The sequence below is a fragment of the Girardinichthys multiradiatus genome, chromosome 24 (genome assembly GCF_021462225.1).
Source record: "Girardinichthys multiradiatus isolate DD_20200921_A chromosome 24, DD_fGirMul_XY1, whole genome shotgun sequence".
In the NCBI taxonomy this organism is placed as follows: Eukaryota; Metazoa; Chordata; class Actinopteri; order Cyprinodontiformes; family Goodeidae; genus Girardinichthys; species Girardinichthys multiradiatus.
The window spans coordinates 1,806,497-1,822,498 of NC_061816.1; the positions used below are offsets into that span (position 1 = coordinate 1,806,497).

Sequence of the window (16,002 nt, forward strand, 5' to 3'; positions counted from 1 at the left end):
GTCTCAAAAGTTATATTTATAAACGGATAAATTTTATTAAAACCAGAGAAGCATGTTTCAGATAAATCAATAAATCCATTTGTCTTTATCTTTAATAAATAAATGCAGAACTGACTTTCATCTGGCAAGGCAAGTTAATTTATATAGCACATTTCAGTAGCAAGACAATTCAAAGCGCCGTACATGGGAAAAAATAAAAGGGAAATTACATTACAGTGGCATAAAAGTAATTTAAAAAAAATAAACAGAATAAATAAGAAAATGAAAGGAAAGTTGGACTGAAAACTTAACCAATAATGTTTAGATAACACATTCAAAGAAAACTCTAATCAAATAAGTTTAATCTTGATTTGAAGCAACTTAGGGTTTCAATGCTTATACAGTTTTCTTGGAGTTTAATTTAAATTTAAGATTTAAAGAATTGGCAATTTACTTTTTAAATGTGCAAAGAATAATCTTTATGGTTTCATTGTTGTGTTACCATAGTTACAATCTGAGTTTAATCCTTTCTTTGTGTTTGAGCTCAGTTTGGTCACAAATTCACTTAGCAAATAATAACTAATCATCCATGATGGCTTTTAAGATCTGCCAATTAAACTTGAGCCCCTCTCCCAGATTCCACCACATCTGTATTAAGAAGCTGTTAGTGGTGGTGATGTCCCTCACAGGAAGAGGGGCCCCAAATCAAATTATTCTTAAGGCCCCATAAAAGTTTGGGACCACCCTGTCTCAGGCTTTCTGATGCCTTGCTTTGCTGTACTTTAAGAGGTTTGGACCCTCACTGTGAGACCTTTTTGGTCTCAGGTAAAGTCAAACCATTCCTGGATTTAAGAAAAAGACAGAGTTTCCAGCTGCTCATCAGTTATCTGGAAGTCATAGAGCTGTCCAGGGTGCTGAAGCTCTGACTATTGACCAGCTTCTTCCTACCTATGTCAGTGTTTTGGACTCCATGCTTGTTGTCTGCATTGCATTAAAACATGCCTGGAGATTAAACAACCTTGTTATTTTACAACTGCTGTGAGATAACCGTTGCAACCGAGTGAAACATGAAACACTTACTGCAGATGGAGGTTTCCATAGAGAAAATGAAATGTGCCAAATAGAAGTTCACCTGCTTCTGCTTTTCTTTATGAAGACGCTGACATTAACTTTGGATTCGGAGGATTAGTAAAGATCCAGGACAAAAGCTGAGATACCCTGGTGACTGCACCGGTACCACATTCGTATTACATATTTTTAAAGAAGAGCATTAAAGGTTAGATTATTATTTTGTTACAAATCTATATTTTCCACTTTTTTTTTCTCGCTTCCACATCTCTTCCTGCTCAGACGCTTTTCTCCTAAGCTCCTTGCTTGCTTGCATTCTTTTACTCCTAACTTTTTATCTCTTAGCCAAAATTACGGAAATATTGGACTAAAACAACTTCTTACCAGCGACTCCCAAGGATTATTATTATTATTATTATTATTTTTTTTTTTAAAGGACTTTGATGTTTTTATAATCGAACTCCAAAGCAGGACAAGTTGACACCAGCTAATCAGCACAAAATGCCTCCCTTCACCACAGAGGACTTCGACAAACTTTTACAGAAATTGGCTGTTTTGGAGATGAAAATCCATCGTCTAGAAGTAAATGTGGAGGTGAATATGGGGTACAACGATGATTCAACTCTGCCTGTGATCCCAAACAATGACAGCCAGCTCAACAACTCAGCTGGCAATCAGAACACTGAGAGTAAACCTACCGGCAGACCCCCCTGGGATGTTATAGGGGCATGCCCAAAAAATCAAGGTGGACAACTCACTGGAAGATCTCAGCAATTAAATAAATTACAATGGCCAGAATTACAGAGAAATGCCCCCGTTTCCCCTGGGAAAAGGAGACTTCGACAGCGAGCTGCTGTCACAACAACTGATAGGAGTGAGACAGCTGGAAATAATGGAGTTCCCCTCCAGAACAGATTTGCTTCACTACAGAATGAAAACCAGGAAAATTATCCATCTTCTGAGAACAATAAAAGGTTTGAGAACAACCTTCATTCTAAACAGTCTTCTCCTAAGCTGCCAGAGAAAAAGTACCCCACCAGACCAAGAACCCTAATAGTGGGCAACACAGCTGTGGATGGGATTAAAAACTTCTGCAACAAGAAAAACACAGAAGTCATGATTGGTACCAGTAACGTGGTGTCCGATATCTCAGAGAATATTCTTGCAATCACTGAAAAGCGCCCGTCTCTAGAAAACCTTATTATACATTGTGGAGCCATGGATGACGTGGCTAAGAAAAAATCAGAAAGACTGAAGGAGGATGTTGGATGGGTGCAAAAACTTGTTATCACTCATGTAAAAACCTTGTGTTGCAAGGCACCTGCACTATGCCTTCCTCCCTGTGTGTGAGATCATTGTTATCTCTGTGTGAACCAGCCTCCTTTCCGTCTCACACACACACCCTGTCTGAACTGTCTGTTGAACTGTGCATATAAATAAAGAGATAGGGTGTCGAAAACTTTGTAGTTTCACTGCAAAGTGGGCTACCCTTGTCACAAGTAACTCTGACTGTATCGTTCTTACCTCTGAGTTGACTAAATAATACCTAACAGAGGATTTCACTCGTCTTCTGAATATTGTTGGAGGTCTCAATATCAAGGTGTTTCTCAGCGGACACTTTGCACCGATTTTCTGTGGAGATGAGATTTTTTCAGGACTTCTGATGATTAATAAATGGTTGAAAAAAACATGTGCTACTAAATCTGTGAACTTCATCGACAACTTCAATATTTTTTGGAAAAAAGACAACTCTTCAAGCAAGATGGTTTCTGCTTGAACAAGCCAGGAGCCAGACGTCTCATATCTAATCTCTTCTATTCAGTAAATAATCCGCCAGCAGCTTCGACCTTCAGCAGAGAACATGGAGTATCAACAACAATGATAACGCTGCATCCAACAGCTCCAGCAGAAACAATCGGCCAGTTGGCTGAGAAAGAGAGGTCATCACAAAAGGTCTCCCCGTCGAAATCCACAGGAGACGTGGAGCCCCCATTATACCCCCATCCCCCCAAACTCAGACCCAGACCGACATCCCCGATATACCCCTCACCCCAGACCCCAACCCAGACCGCACAGAACTCTCCCATCTCCCCACTGAGCCCGCTTTTTGCTTTACTGGATTCTGATAACATGAAAGGAGCTCTTAAAATCGGGACCCAAATGGCTCTGACATCTTCTCCATTCAACACCCCCCATGGCCGAGGCCCTGCTACTAAACCAACATTTTATACGTGATAGAAAGAACAAAGCCAAAAGGATAAGAGACAGTAATAAACAATCAACAAAAGCCATAAAGTGTCAGGTACAACCAGACAGAGAGTTAATATCAGCAACTAAGTCATATAAACTGACTTTATTGAATATTAGATCTCTGTCAGGTAAATAATTTTTAATCAATGACCTCATTACTGACCACGATCTTGATGTTATGTTTTTAACAGAAACATGGTTACATGAATTTAATGAAGCTCCCATTCTGATAGAGGCGACGCCTCCAAACTACAATTTTCTTTATGAGAGCAGACAGCAAAGAAAAGGTGGAGGGGGGGGGCACTTTGTTTAAATATTTATTAGAGTGTAAAAAAGTATTTCTGGGCAAATTTGACTCTTTTGAATATGTGGCTCCCCAGGTAAAGAGTCCGGTCCGAACCATGTTCTTGAATATTTACAGGCCTCCTAAGTCCAAAACAAACTTTTTCAGTGATTTTAATGAGCTTTTATCTGTGATTTGTGCATATTATGACTGTTTAATTATTGTGGGAGACTTCAACATTCACATGGACAATCCTGAAGACAGAAGTGCAATAGATCTGTGACACTCTTAGAAATGTTGGTTTGACTCAACATGTTAAACAGCAAATGCACAAACAGGGACATATTTTAGACTTGATCATCACTAAGGGTCTAAACATTTCCAAGGTGTCTGTAACTGATGATGCTCTATCTGACCACTTTTCTGTTATTTTTGAAAGCATCATCTCCAATGACTCAATTTGCCAAAGAGACATGATAAGAAAACACATCTTTAAGGACGGTGCTGCTGAAACCTTTAACCAGATTTACTCTTCTACCTCCACTTTGCCCTGTAACACTATAGATGAAGTGGTAGATAACTTTCATTCTAAAATCTCAGACATCATTGATTCAATTGCTCCAATTAAAGTGAAAGTCGTTTCTGGAAAGAAAATGTCTCCATGGAGAAGTGCTCCACCAGTCAGAAGTGAAAAAAAGGAGTGTCGAAAAGCTGAACGCAGGTGGAGAAAGAGTGGACTCCAGGTTCACTATATTATCTATAAAGAGAGACTATACAGATATAACCTACAACTGAAAAATGCAAGGGAATCTTTCATTTCTGAGATCATCAGCAAAAACATTAACAATGCTTGTGCATTATTTGCCACGGTGGACAGGTTAACAAACCCTCCTGTAACTGTAGCATCTGAACTCCACTCTACCAGGGCCTGCAATGAATTTGCTAAATTCTTTACTGAACAAACCCAAAAGATCAGAGAGGAAGTCAGCACATCCACATCAACTCCAGGACCAATGTTGTCTCCAACTAGAACTGATTTTGACAAAATTAACCAATTTCACCAAATAAACTACAAAAACTTAGAAGAAATCGTACAGCAACTAAGCTCTTCTTCCTGCTGTCTCAATGTTTTACCCACAGCTTTCCTTAATAAAGCTTTGCCTGTTATAACATCTGATTTAACTCAAATAATAAACACGTCCCTTTTGTCAGGTGTTTTCCCCCAGGCCCTAAAAACAGCAATTATCAAACCTCCATTGAAAAAGAGCAACTTGGACAAGCTGCTACTACAGAACTACAGGCCTATATCAAACCTCCCCTTCATCAGTAAGATTATTGAAAAAGCTGTGTTTCAGCAGTTAAACAACTTCCTAACAATGACCAACCGCTTCAATGTCTTCCAGTCAGGCTTCCTGCTCACCACAGTACAGAGACGGCTCTTGTCAAGGTGTTCAATGACATCCATATAAATACAGACAGTAGAAGAACCACAGTGCTAGTATTATTGGACCTTAGTGCAGCATTCGACACTGTTGATCACTCCATTTTATTAGAGCACCTGGAAAACTGGGTCAGCCTTTCTGGTACAGCACTCAACTGGTTTAAATCCTACTTGAAGGACAAGGACTTTTTTGCGTCAGTAGGTAACTTTACATCAGAGAGCACAAAAATCACATGTGGCGTTCCCCAAGGGTCCATCTTAGGGCCCCTCCTATTCAATATCTACATGCTCCCCCTAACTCAGATTTGAATAAACAACAACGTAAGTTTTCATAACTATGCAGACGACACACAGCTATACGTTAAAATGTCACCAGGTGACCATGAACCCATTCAAGCGCTGGGTAAATGCTTAGAAGAAATCAATGCATGGATGGGCCTAAATTTTCTTCAGCTGAATCAAAATAAAACTGAAGTAATAATCTTTGGACCAAAGGAAGAACATTTAAAAGTTAGCACAGAGCTTCAGGTAATACAGCTAGAAACCACTAGTCAGGCTCGAAACCTGGGTGTAGTGATGGACTCAGACCTGAACCTTCAGAGGAACATAAAGACAGTAACAATGTTGGCCTTCTATCACCTAAAGAACATCTCCAGGATTAAAGGACTAATGTCTCAGCAGGACCTTGAAAAACTAATTCATGCGTTCATCTTTAGTAGAATTGATTACTGCAATGGTGTCTTCACAGGTCTGCCTAAAAAGTCGATCAGACAGCTGCAGTTGATCCAGAACACTGCTGCCCGCGTCCTCACTAGAACTAAGAAAGTGGAGCACATCACCCCGGTTCTAAAGTCCCTACACTGGCTCCCTGTAGCTCAGAGAATAGACTTTAAAATACTTCTGTTAGTCTATAAATCACTGAATAGCTTAGCACCAAAATACATTACAGACTTGTTGTCAGTGTATCAACCACCCAGACCTCTCAGGTCATCTCGCTCAAATCTACTCTGCATACCCAAAACCAGAACTAAACATGGAGAAGCAGCTTTTAGTTCTTATGCTCCACTAATCTGGAATAAACTCCCAGAAAACTGTAAAAGCGCCGAAACCCTAAGTTGCTTTAAATCAAGACTAAAAACTTATTTGTTAAGAGTGGCCTTTGACTGTGCCATCTAGGCATGATTAGTTGCGTTTTCAGTCCAATTTTCCTTTCATTTTCTTGTCCATCATTCTATTCTCTTTATTTTATTTTACTTTTTTAAATTACCTCTGTTGTTTGATTTTATCATTTGATTTGTTTTTCTGTGTCTGTGTTTATTTGCTTTGTGATTGTATTGTAATTGTATGTACAGAGCTTTGAGTGTCTCATTGCTGAAAAGCACTATATAAATAAACTTACCTTACCTCCAGTGATGTAAAGATGCTGATATAACCCACAGCTCTGCGAGCCTCATGATTCTTCATGTGACTCAGGAATCAAAAATGTTTGGAAGGATATATTTCCTGATTTATCCATGATATGGTGGGTAATGTTTGTTTTTCTGATATTTGAACATTTTATATCCCTAAATATGATATGAAATTTTGAGAATTAATCACTAATCCATTATTATTTTCATAAATGCAACTTTTCTAGACTAAAATCTCCCTTTATTGCAGTCTACAAAGATTCTGACCTAAATATAAATTATATCCAAACTTGTTGAAACAAGAAGGCAGGTAGAACTAGAAATATTTGTGTTTTCTTGGACGTTTGTTCTAATGTTCAAATGTTTTTCATTACTTGGGGCCTCCTGGCTCATTGCTCGGCATTTTAATTAATTGAGTTTTGGACAAACATCTCATGTTGTTTCAGTTTCAATGTTTGAGGAAGATGTTTAATGCTACTTATATGATAAGTAGTTAATCCATCAATTAATATGTTAAAATATCAATGTTATATTACAACACAGTCATTTATCTAGAGACATTTAAAGTAACCTAAAATTAATTGATTTATGAATTAATGAATTCTGACTGAATAAAATAAAAACAGCCACATTAACAGTCTGGACTGTGAAAACATTCATCCTTTCATGTTTGGTATTACATTACCTCCATCTCCTGGTAGGTGGTGCAACCGTCTCTCTGCAATCTAAATGGAGAAAATCCATTCAAAGTAACTTCTAACACACTTCCTCAATTTGCAAAGATCATTTGTAGATGTCTATTTCTTCCATCTCCTAAGGAGTGCTGGTTTTTGGGCTCTGATCAAGGTAGATGTTCACCACAGGACCTTGAAAGAGCTTGAATGTGTCTTGAAATGTTGTTTTGTTCACAAACTTTTGTCTGAGCTAACGCACCCTGTTGGCGGTTAGACGTCTCGGAGTCCCTCCTGTCCTTGGTCTCCAGAAGTGATCACACTTTATCTAACACTGACTCTTAAAGGAACGACTCTCAAACAGTTTCTAACTTTTAGCTCCTTTAATCTAAATTAGGCAGAGGAATGATTGCAGAGATCAGCGCTGAGGCTCCCATGAGATTTTCTCACATAGCTGTGGATCCACAGAAGGTCAACTCGTGTTTTAATGCAGTGCATTAAACCAAACTAACTGATGGTTCTGTCTTCTCCACAGACCTCATTGCTTCAGTCCAAACTAGATCAGGTCTTTGATCCGATTGTTCGTCCTCCTCCGTCTCCATCTGGACAATCGTCTCGTCGTTGGACGCCGATCTATGAGATGAACTTTCCTGACCTCTGTGTGTATTAGAGACTCAACAGGATGACCTGGATCATTATGAAGCATCTGATGTTGTGTTCAAGGAACAGAGGACAGAACAACTGAGGACTGGAAACATGTAGCATGAGTCATGTTTTGTGTTCATAGAAGAAGTTTTTCTTTTTTTTTCTTTCTGCTCTCAGTGGAGGAGGACGCTTATTTTCTGTCTCCCGCACCCCCTCCCATATCTTCCCTGCTTCAGCTCTGTTTCTTGTCTTCTTTTTGGAGCCTCTTCTTGCATATCTTCCAAATTCTGAGTTATGAATTTGGTCAGCTGGTCTCTCAATGAAATTGATCAAATTTTCTCGAGGAGAAGACAGGGTGAAGGGGAACCCTCTTGTCCAGATGGGACGTTTTGGATATACAATGGACTCCTGGCAGAAGTGGAGGATTGTGTGTCTGTCAATAATGTCAGTCGAGGATGTGGAAGATACGTATATAATTGGATGTTTGATATCAGGATTTCTGCTTTTTGGAGTCAGCGGTTACCTGGCATATTGAGAAATTCGGAGAATGTCAGCAGCTGTTCTGGCCATTGTAAGGCTGCCTGGCATGTATGATGAGATCTTCAGAGCGATCAACACTCAGACTGAGATGTTACGTGAGCTGAATCGCAGACTGGATGTGATCCTTACACAGGATCGCAGGCAAGTTGCAACTTACCTAATGTGGCCTCTTATCTCATCTAACAAGGGCAGCGCCAGTGAGTGGGCAGCAAAGCCTCGGTGACCCGTCCCCCCCTTGTCTTGTATCATGATGTATGTTTGGATGGGTTGTACTGGACTTCTAATTTCCTCTCGGGGATCAATAAAGTATCTTTGAATTGAATTGAATTTCTCAGTGGCTGTTTTGTGCCTCTGAGAAAGATTTAGTTTTGTGTTGATCTCAGTATTTCCCAGTTTTATGTTTCATTTAGTTGTGATTCTTGAAGTGTGATTGTCAAAAAGAAAACTTTATTTAAATCATGTTGAACTAATTCAACTTTAACTGTCCTTTTATTTAGTTTTGTCTCTAAACTTTAAACCAACTCTTTATTTTCCTCTCCAGGCTGCAGAGTCTGCTGATATAAACATGCATCATGCATTCATGTTTTTCCTGATAAACTGTGTAAAATAATGTGCACTACATGTGGCATCCCTGCTACTTCACACTTTGAGCTTGTTAAATGTTTGAAGCTAAATATTTCTAGAATAAAAGACATCATCTGGCAGATTAGCTCAGATTGCTTCAAAACTCTTCCATGATGAAGAGCATTAGTGAAAACGAAGACTGGTCATAGTTGGAAAGTGTTTTAGCTGTGATCAAATAGCTCCGTCTGTTAGAGGATCTCCTGTAGTCTGTAGGGTCGGTTCTCTGAAGGTTCCTGAGGACCAACAAGCTGACAAGGAAATGGATCCATAAAAAGTTTGAGACACAAGAGTGTCGACCTGTTGGATGGTCTCTACAACATGAGACCAGTTTGAAGCTGAAATGGTTCTGACTAAAGACCCAAATAGTGTCAGACATTAAAGACGCATAAAGGATTTTTATTGCACTGTATGAAGGCTGCAGACACCAACAAACAAGATGTTCTGGACTGAGACATTTTGACTGCTGGGAATTTATCTCACTTGGTGAGCTTGACTTTGATTCCAATAACTTTAAACCTGTAACTGTGTCAAACTGACCAGATGTTCTCAATCAAAGGTTTTCTCTCTGAATGGAGATAAAGAAATGTTGGCTTTAGTTCTTCATCTGGTCATCTGAGAGGAACATTGCTGATAAACTGTTGGAGATGATGATCTCAGAGTGGAAAGTTTGAACCATGTTTCATGTATCATGTGTGACCTGGTAGATCAAGGTGTTGGTTAGTATGAACTGCATGGGCTTCATCTAAAACCAACTGTGTCAGGGTTTAAACGCAGCAAACTGGAGGAAGGACAGACAGGGTATGAAACACAGAAAACATCTGATTCATGGAGACACTGATCAAGAATGATCAAATCTGTGCAGCGTCCCAACTCAGTTACCTTCTGCTACAACTAATCTGTCCACTAGAGGGAGCACAGATACTTCCACAGGTTCTGCTTCAAACTTAAAGATGAAATAACTGCATTCAGTGTTATTTGACTACTTTGTTAAATCTTTGAATAAAGAAATGTCTGTTTTTATTTCCTTGTTTTCTTTCAAATAGTTTTAAGAAGCAACGTCCAGCTTTCTGACTCAATAACTCATTTTATTAAGAATTGGAGGATAAAGAAACCAAACACTGACAAACACATTTAACACGACTAAAACAAGATGAAATGCTGAAGGAAAGAACTCAGTGTGTCATGTTCATTTTTCATGATGTGTTTTTAATCAAATATTTAGACTGAAAATAAAACAAGTCAAATAAAACAACAGCAACAAATTTCCACCCACTGCTCTAAAAGTGAGAGCTGTAAAAAACGACAGCATGAATAAAAGCAAATAAAAACAGAAGGTTACAGTAAACACACATAAAATGATTCCTTGGCTGCTGATATAGAAATGACCTGTTACTGGATACAAATTCACATTTACCTTCAGAAAGTTCAACCATGTTTTCCCGCTGGAGCCAAACACTGTTGAGCTGGATGTCACCTGTGCTGAAAGCCAGCAGATAACCAAACCCCAGCATGATTTCAATGTGTGAGAACATAATAGAAGGGGAGGAAGGGAGGGAATAAAGCTCAGACAGCATGGGATCAAAGTCTGTGGTGACATTAACTTCAGTCCAACTGTGGAAATAAAAAGATAAAAGTCCAGAAAAAGACAGAAAACCTGAATGAGCCAACAGCTCAGTGTGATAGACTAAAGTAGTGAGAACATCTAGTGTCCTAGTTCAAGTCCTCAACTGTACAAAGAGCTTCTATTAATAGATCTTTACCATAAATGATGTTGAGATAGTTTAACAGCTTTAGACATTTTTCTATGACTTTATCAATGGAATTGAACTTGACATTACTTAGTAAAGTTGAAAGAAAATTCACATTAGTTGATAAACCAGCTGCTGTCAGCTCCATCCATCACATTGAGCCAATAGGTCAGAGGTCATGACTGAAAGGCTTTACAATATTACAGTAAAATGTCTGGTTGGATAGCTTAAGGTGTTTGCTCAGAGATCAGCAACATGGAGGTAATTGGATCAAGACTGAGAAGATCCATGTTTTTCAAAACCAAAACTGAACAATTTGAGAGAACTTTGAAGAACATTTCAAAGAGTTGAACCGGTGTGAGTCAATAGCTCAACATGATGGACCGTAGGGTGGAGATTCAAGAAAGTCTGGGTTCAACTTCTCATCAGGAACCATTTAGGAGCTGATTTGTTGTGAAGAACCTCAGAGTCTGTATTTTTAGGAGTTCAGGGATGAAAGTGAAAAGTTGAAAAGCACCAAGAGAAGAGAGATGAGAGAGGAGCAGACCTGATGGTGTGGAGGAACTGTCTGTGACCAGAAGATGTCAGTGGTGGAGTTCCTGGGTTCAAGTCCTGCCTGTCTATGACCAGGTCTATGACCTGGAGAGAAGATCTAGTCCTGCATAATGGTTTGCTCAGAGTGTAGAGAGAACTGTTAGGAGTTGACAAGGTCCTATGTTCAAAACACATCTAGATGTTGGAGAAGCAGGACATAAAAGGAAAGAACCTTTATACTGTATGTAACAACCACTACATAGTTTAGCATATATTACACACAGTTTACTAACATACATACTTTCGTAAACTAAACTATGATTGTGTTGTTAACAACATTACTACTTTTGACCGACAATGTGTCTACTAACTAGAATGCAGCAAACAGAACGAGAAAATGGAGGAGGAATAACTAGCAGCAAAATACTTGCTGTTGTAAAAGTAGGCGTGATAGAAGTAGGATATATGGGGGCAAAAAGGGAAAAACATCTAGGTATAAGTTGTTTTACAATGTAATGGGTTAAGCACAAACAGCATGTATGTATGTGTGTGTTTTTTTCTATATCTTTCAGGGATTAGAGAGTATATAACAGCTAAGCTTTTTAGGATGATCCAGGCCTAGTTGTGGTGGAGATTTGAACCAGACGCTGCACCACTGGTGACTTACGGTCGCGAACAGTCCCCACCACAAGACCCTTCACACATTATTATTTACAGAGAGCACATTAGTACATAGATTCAGCTGGGGCAGGATGTGGTCACCCTATGTCCAGTCGTAATGTTTCAGGTCAGCTGCCCTGAAGGTTAAAGTCCTCTAAAATGGAGGGGATGATGATACATCCCCTCCCTAACCTGTCGTCCTGGCTCCCCCTTGCCGTAGCATCATAGGTGGTTTTTCTTTTGCTGAAAGTTGGAATGCTGAGTTTGAATTTGTTTATGAAGGACTGGAGGTGGCAGGGTTTGAACCCAGGATCATCGGGTCCTCGGCACAGCGCCTGAAATGACATGACCAACCAACCAGCTGAGAAGCAAAGAGATCTAGTTCTGTATAAAAAACAAATGTTTCTCCATAAATGTTCTGTTACTGTTTTTCTACAAGGTCGACCCAAAGTGGGTAAAACTGTAAATAATAACCTCAGCAAACACTAGTGTTGTGAAGGGGTTAAATATAAAACACACATGAAGATCCTGTGGAATAAACAACGTTATAAATAAGAAGCTGGTGCTCATCACACGCCTACAGAGTGAAGGGAAATGTGATTTATATCTAACCTGCCTCTTTGGTTTTTATCTGCCAGCAAACAATCTGGAATAAACTTTAACCTGGAGACAAACATGTTGAAACCAGAAAAACATCTTAGGTTTTGTACCATTATAACGCTGCTGTTCAGTAAAAATCATTATTTTTAAAGAATTTCACAGATATGATATAAATGAGATTTATTTGCTGCGTAACGTCTTCACTAGAACATAGTTTGTTCATGTCTAGTTAGAAAAATATTGGTGAAAAACAAAGTATACTTTAAAGATGCAGTGAGTACAGTAAGATGCAGCAGCATCTAGTGGCCGATTAGCAGATTACAACCCAAAGATCCCCCTCCCCCCAGAAAATCCCAATCTCTAAACCCATTCCCAGTGATTAATGGTAAATCTAGTTTATTAGACCAAAATAAACTGAAATGCTGCTTAACAAAGCAGAAAAAAAACATGTCTTAGAATGGATCAAAGAGGAAACTGAGAAAGGGCCCACTGTGTTTAAATAAATACTATAGTATACATTACATAATTTATATTGAGTAAAATGTGAAATTAATGAACACAATTTGTTTTTAAATTACGTAATTAAAAGAAACAAAAACTTGGCTCCAGTGTTTCAGCTCAAGGTTTTGTCCAAAACATCTAGTTTAATAAAAATAAAAACTTGACCTCTACAGTGACCCTCAAGTCTCCACACCGCTGTTAAAATACCAGGTTTTTATGTTGGCTTGTTGGAAATGAGATGATGATAAATCATTAAACTTTCACCCTGGTGCATGATGGTACACAGCTGTCCTCACAGAAGCTGATGTAGGAAGTCACAGCCTCTGTGTACTCGTCCAGACTGTTGGTAGTAGTCCTGAACACATCCCAGTCTGTACAGCCTAAACACGCCTGGAGATTCTCCACAGCCTCACTGCTCCACTTCCTTGTCGTCCTCACAACAGGTTTGCAGAGCTTTAGTTTCTGCCTGTATGCAGGAATCAGGTGGACCATGATGTGGTCGGATTGGCCCAGTACAGCACGTGGGACGGCGTGATAAGCGTCTCTGATGGTGGTGTAACAGTGATCCAGAATGTTGTCCTCTCTGGTCAGACATTTAATAAACTGTCTATATTTGGGGAGTTCGTGGGTGAGATTACCTTTGTTAAAGTCGCCAACGACGATAACTAAGGAGTCCGGGTTGGTCCGCTCCACACTCAGTACCTGGTCGGCGAGCATGCGCTGTGCGACCTGCACGTTAACTTGCGGCGGGATGTAAACATCGACCAGGATGAACGAAGCGAACTCACGGGGGGAATAGAAAGGCTTACAGTTTATGATGAAGGATTCCAGGTCTGAAGAACAGTGCTGCTGAATCACTGTCACGTCGTTGCACCAACCACTGTTGAGGTAGAAACAGATTCCTCCACCTTTCGCTTTGCCGGAGAGTTCCGTGTCTCTGTCCGCTCTGTAGAGCTGGAATCCTGCCAGCTGCAGCGCAGAGTCTGGTATTAATCCACAGAGCCACGTCTCCGTGAAGCAAAAACTGCCGATGAATAAAAGTCCCTGTTTTTCTCCAACAGCAGTTGTAGTTCCTCAATTTTGTTGGGAAGTGAGTTAGAGAGAAATATTCCAGGTAACGGTGTTCGTAGTCCACGCTGGCGAAGGTGTACCAGCACCCCATCCTGTTTCCCTCTCTTCCGGCGATTCACCACGTGAACAAAGGTGAGCTCACCTTTGACCAGGATGTCCAAAAATTCCAGAGCAGTAGGCAGAAAAGTCAGAAATAACTCCTCTGGTGTAGTAGAGTTCTTCTCTGGTGAGAGAGCTCCTGGTACCATCACAGAAGACCATTTTAAAGCACAAAACAAAACAATGCGCACCAACACGCCGAGGTGACCATCTGCGGTGCCATCTTGGTCATACTTAAGGTAAAAATGATTGGAAATCTTTAAAAATAGCAAAAGAGGCTTTATCTATTGTGTACAAAAATAATAAATATACTCTATTTTAAACCAGCAATGTAATAACTGTTCTTCTTTAGCTTTAAAGAAAAACAACTATATCATTGTATACTGTTCTGTTTTTATTATTAAAATGTTGTATTTATACCATGACACAATATATTTACACTCAAGTTTTTCTTTTTTTAGTTCTAATCTTTATCATCTTTGTAACATTGTCTGGATAAAGTTGTTCACAATACATGTAATGTGTTTCAATGATGTCTGCAGATGTTAAAGAAGAGGCTCAAGAAGAACAGAGTCCTGATTTGAACCAGCAGGAGCTGCAGCTCCTCCATGTAAAGGAGGAAAGTGAAAGAATCTGGGCCAGGCAGGATGGAGAACTACTGAATGTGAAGGCCGAGACTGATGATACCAGGTTTCCATCAACTGTTGTTCATATAAAGTGTGAAGAGTATGAGGAGAAACCTCTACTCCCTCAGAGTCATCAACAGCAACTGTGGAACCGCAGAATCCAGCAGGAACCCAGATCTAAATACTCATGGAGGCACTTCCAACTATTCAAAGACTGAAGACAGTGAAGATGATGAAGAGGATGATGTGAAGCATCATAAATCTGAGCTTAAACACTTATCAGACTCTGAAACTGAAGACAGTGAGGAGGATTGGAAGGAGAGCAGGACTCCAGGGTCAGGCAGAAACACTGTCAACAAATATTTGAGCTGCTCTGAGTGTGGAGGAAAATTTGCTAACAGACGCTCTCTTCAGAGTCACATGACATGTCATCCAAGATTAACTTCTTCAGATTGTTCTGGTAGTGAGACGTGTTTCAGAGAAAAGAAAAACATAGATTCGTATATAATGGATTCACTGACAAAAGTCCAGACGAGTAGTAAAAATTTTAACTGTGGTGAGTGTGGGGAAACTTTTAACAGAAAACAAAAACTAAGCATACACATGGAAATCCACACAGCAAACAAACCCTTTGGATGTGATGTTTGTGGGAAAAGATTTAACCAAAAAACAACTTTAAAGCACCATATAAAAACTCACACAGGGGAGAAATCCTTTGGTTGTGATGCATGTGGAAAAAGATTTAACCAAAAGCCATATTTAAACTAACACGGGAGAATCCACACAGAAGACAAAACCTTTAGTTGTGATGTTTGTGGAAAAAGATTTGACCAAACCTCAGATTTAAACAAACACATGAGAATACACACAGGAGACAAACCCTTTGGTTGTGATGCATGTGGAAAAAGATTTAACCAAAAGTCATATTTAAACAACCACATGAGAATCCACAAAGAAAATAAACCCTTTGGTTGTGATGCATGTGGAAAGAGATTTAACCAAAAGCCATATTTAAACTAACACAGGAGAATCCACACAGAAGACAAAACCTTTAGTTGTGATGCATGTGGAAAAAGATTTGCCTGGAGGTCAAATTTAGACATACACATGCAAATCCACAAAGAAAATAAACCCTGTGGTTGTGATGCCTGTGGAAAAAGATTTGCGTTGAAACCAGTTTTAAGCAGACACATGAATATCCACACAGAAGTCAAACCCTTTGGTTGTGATGCATGTGGAAAACGATTTGCCTA

General features: G+C 39.5%; 3 protein-coding genes across 9 annotated transcripts in view; 2 read left to right on the forward strand and 1 right to left on the reverse strand.

Annotated features, from left to right (window-relative positions):
* The window catches only part of LOC124861391 (NACHT, LRR and PYD domains-containing protein 3-like), a 923,911-nt gene that overhangs the window by 429,704 nt on the left and 478,205 nt on the right, over positions 1 to 16,002 (forward strand). The gene's annotated exons all lie outside the window — the stretch shown is intronic.
* LOC124861426 (gastrula zinc finger protein XlCGF57.1-like) overlaps positions 1 to 16,002 on the reverse strand; it is a 1,067,819-nt gene that overhangs the window by 37,893 nt on the left and 1,013,924 nt on the right. The gene's annotated exons all lie outside the window — the stretch shown is intronic.
* The window catches only part of LOC124861475, a 337,361-nt gene that overhangs the window by 14,474 nt on the left and 306,885 nt on the right, over positions 1 to 16,002 (forward strand). The window contains exon 5 of one of the 5 annotated variants that reach the window (XR_007036619.1): positions 14,666 to 14,801. The exons of 2 other annotated variants lie outside the window; for them this stretch is intronic. The gene's annotated coding sequence lies outside the window, so the exon portion shown is untranslated. Of the gene's footprint in view, positions 1 to 7,636; positions 7,977 to 14,665; positions 14,802 to 16,002 lie in introns of those variants that run through there. 2 more of the 5 variants (XR_007036620.1, XR_007036618.1) reach the window with 2 other exon arrangements.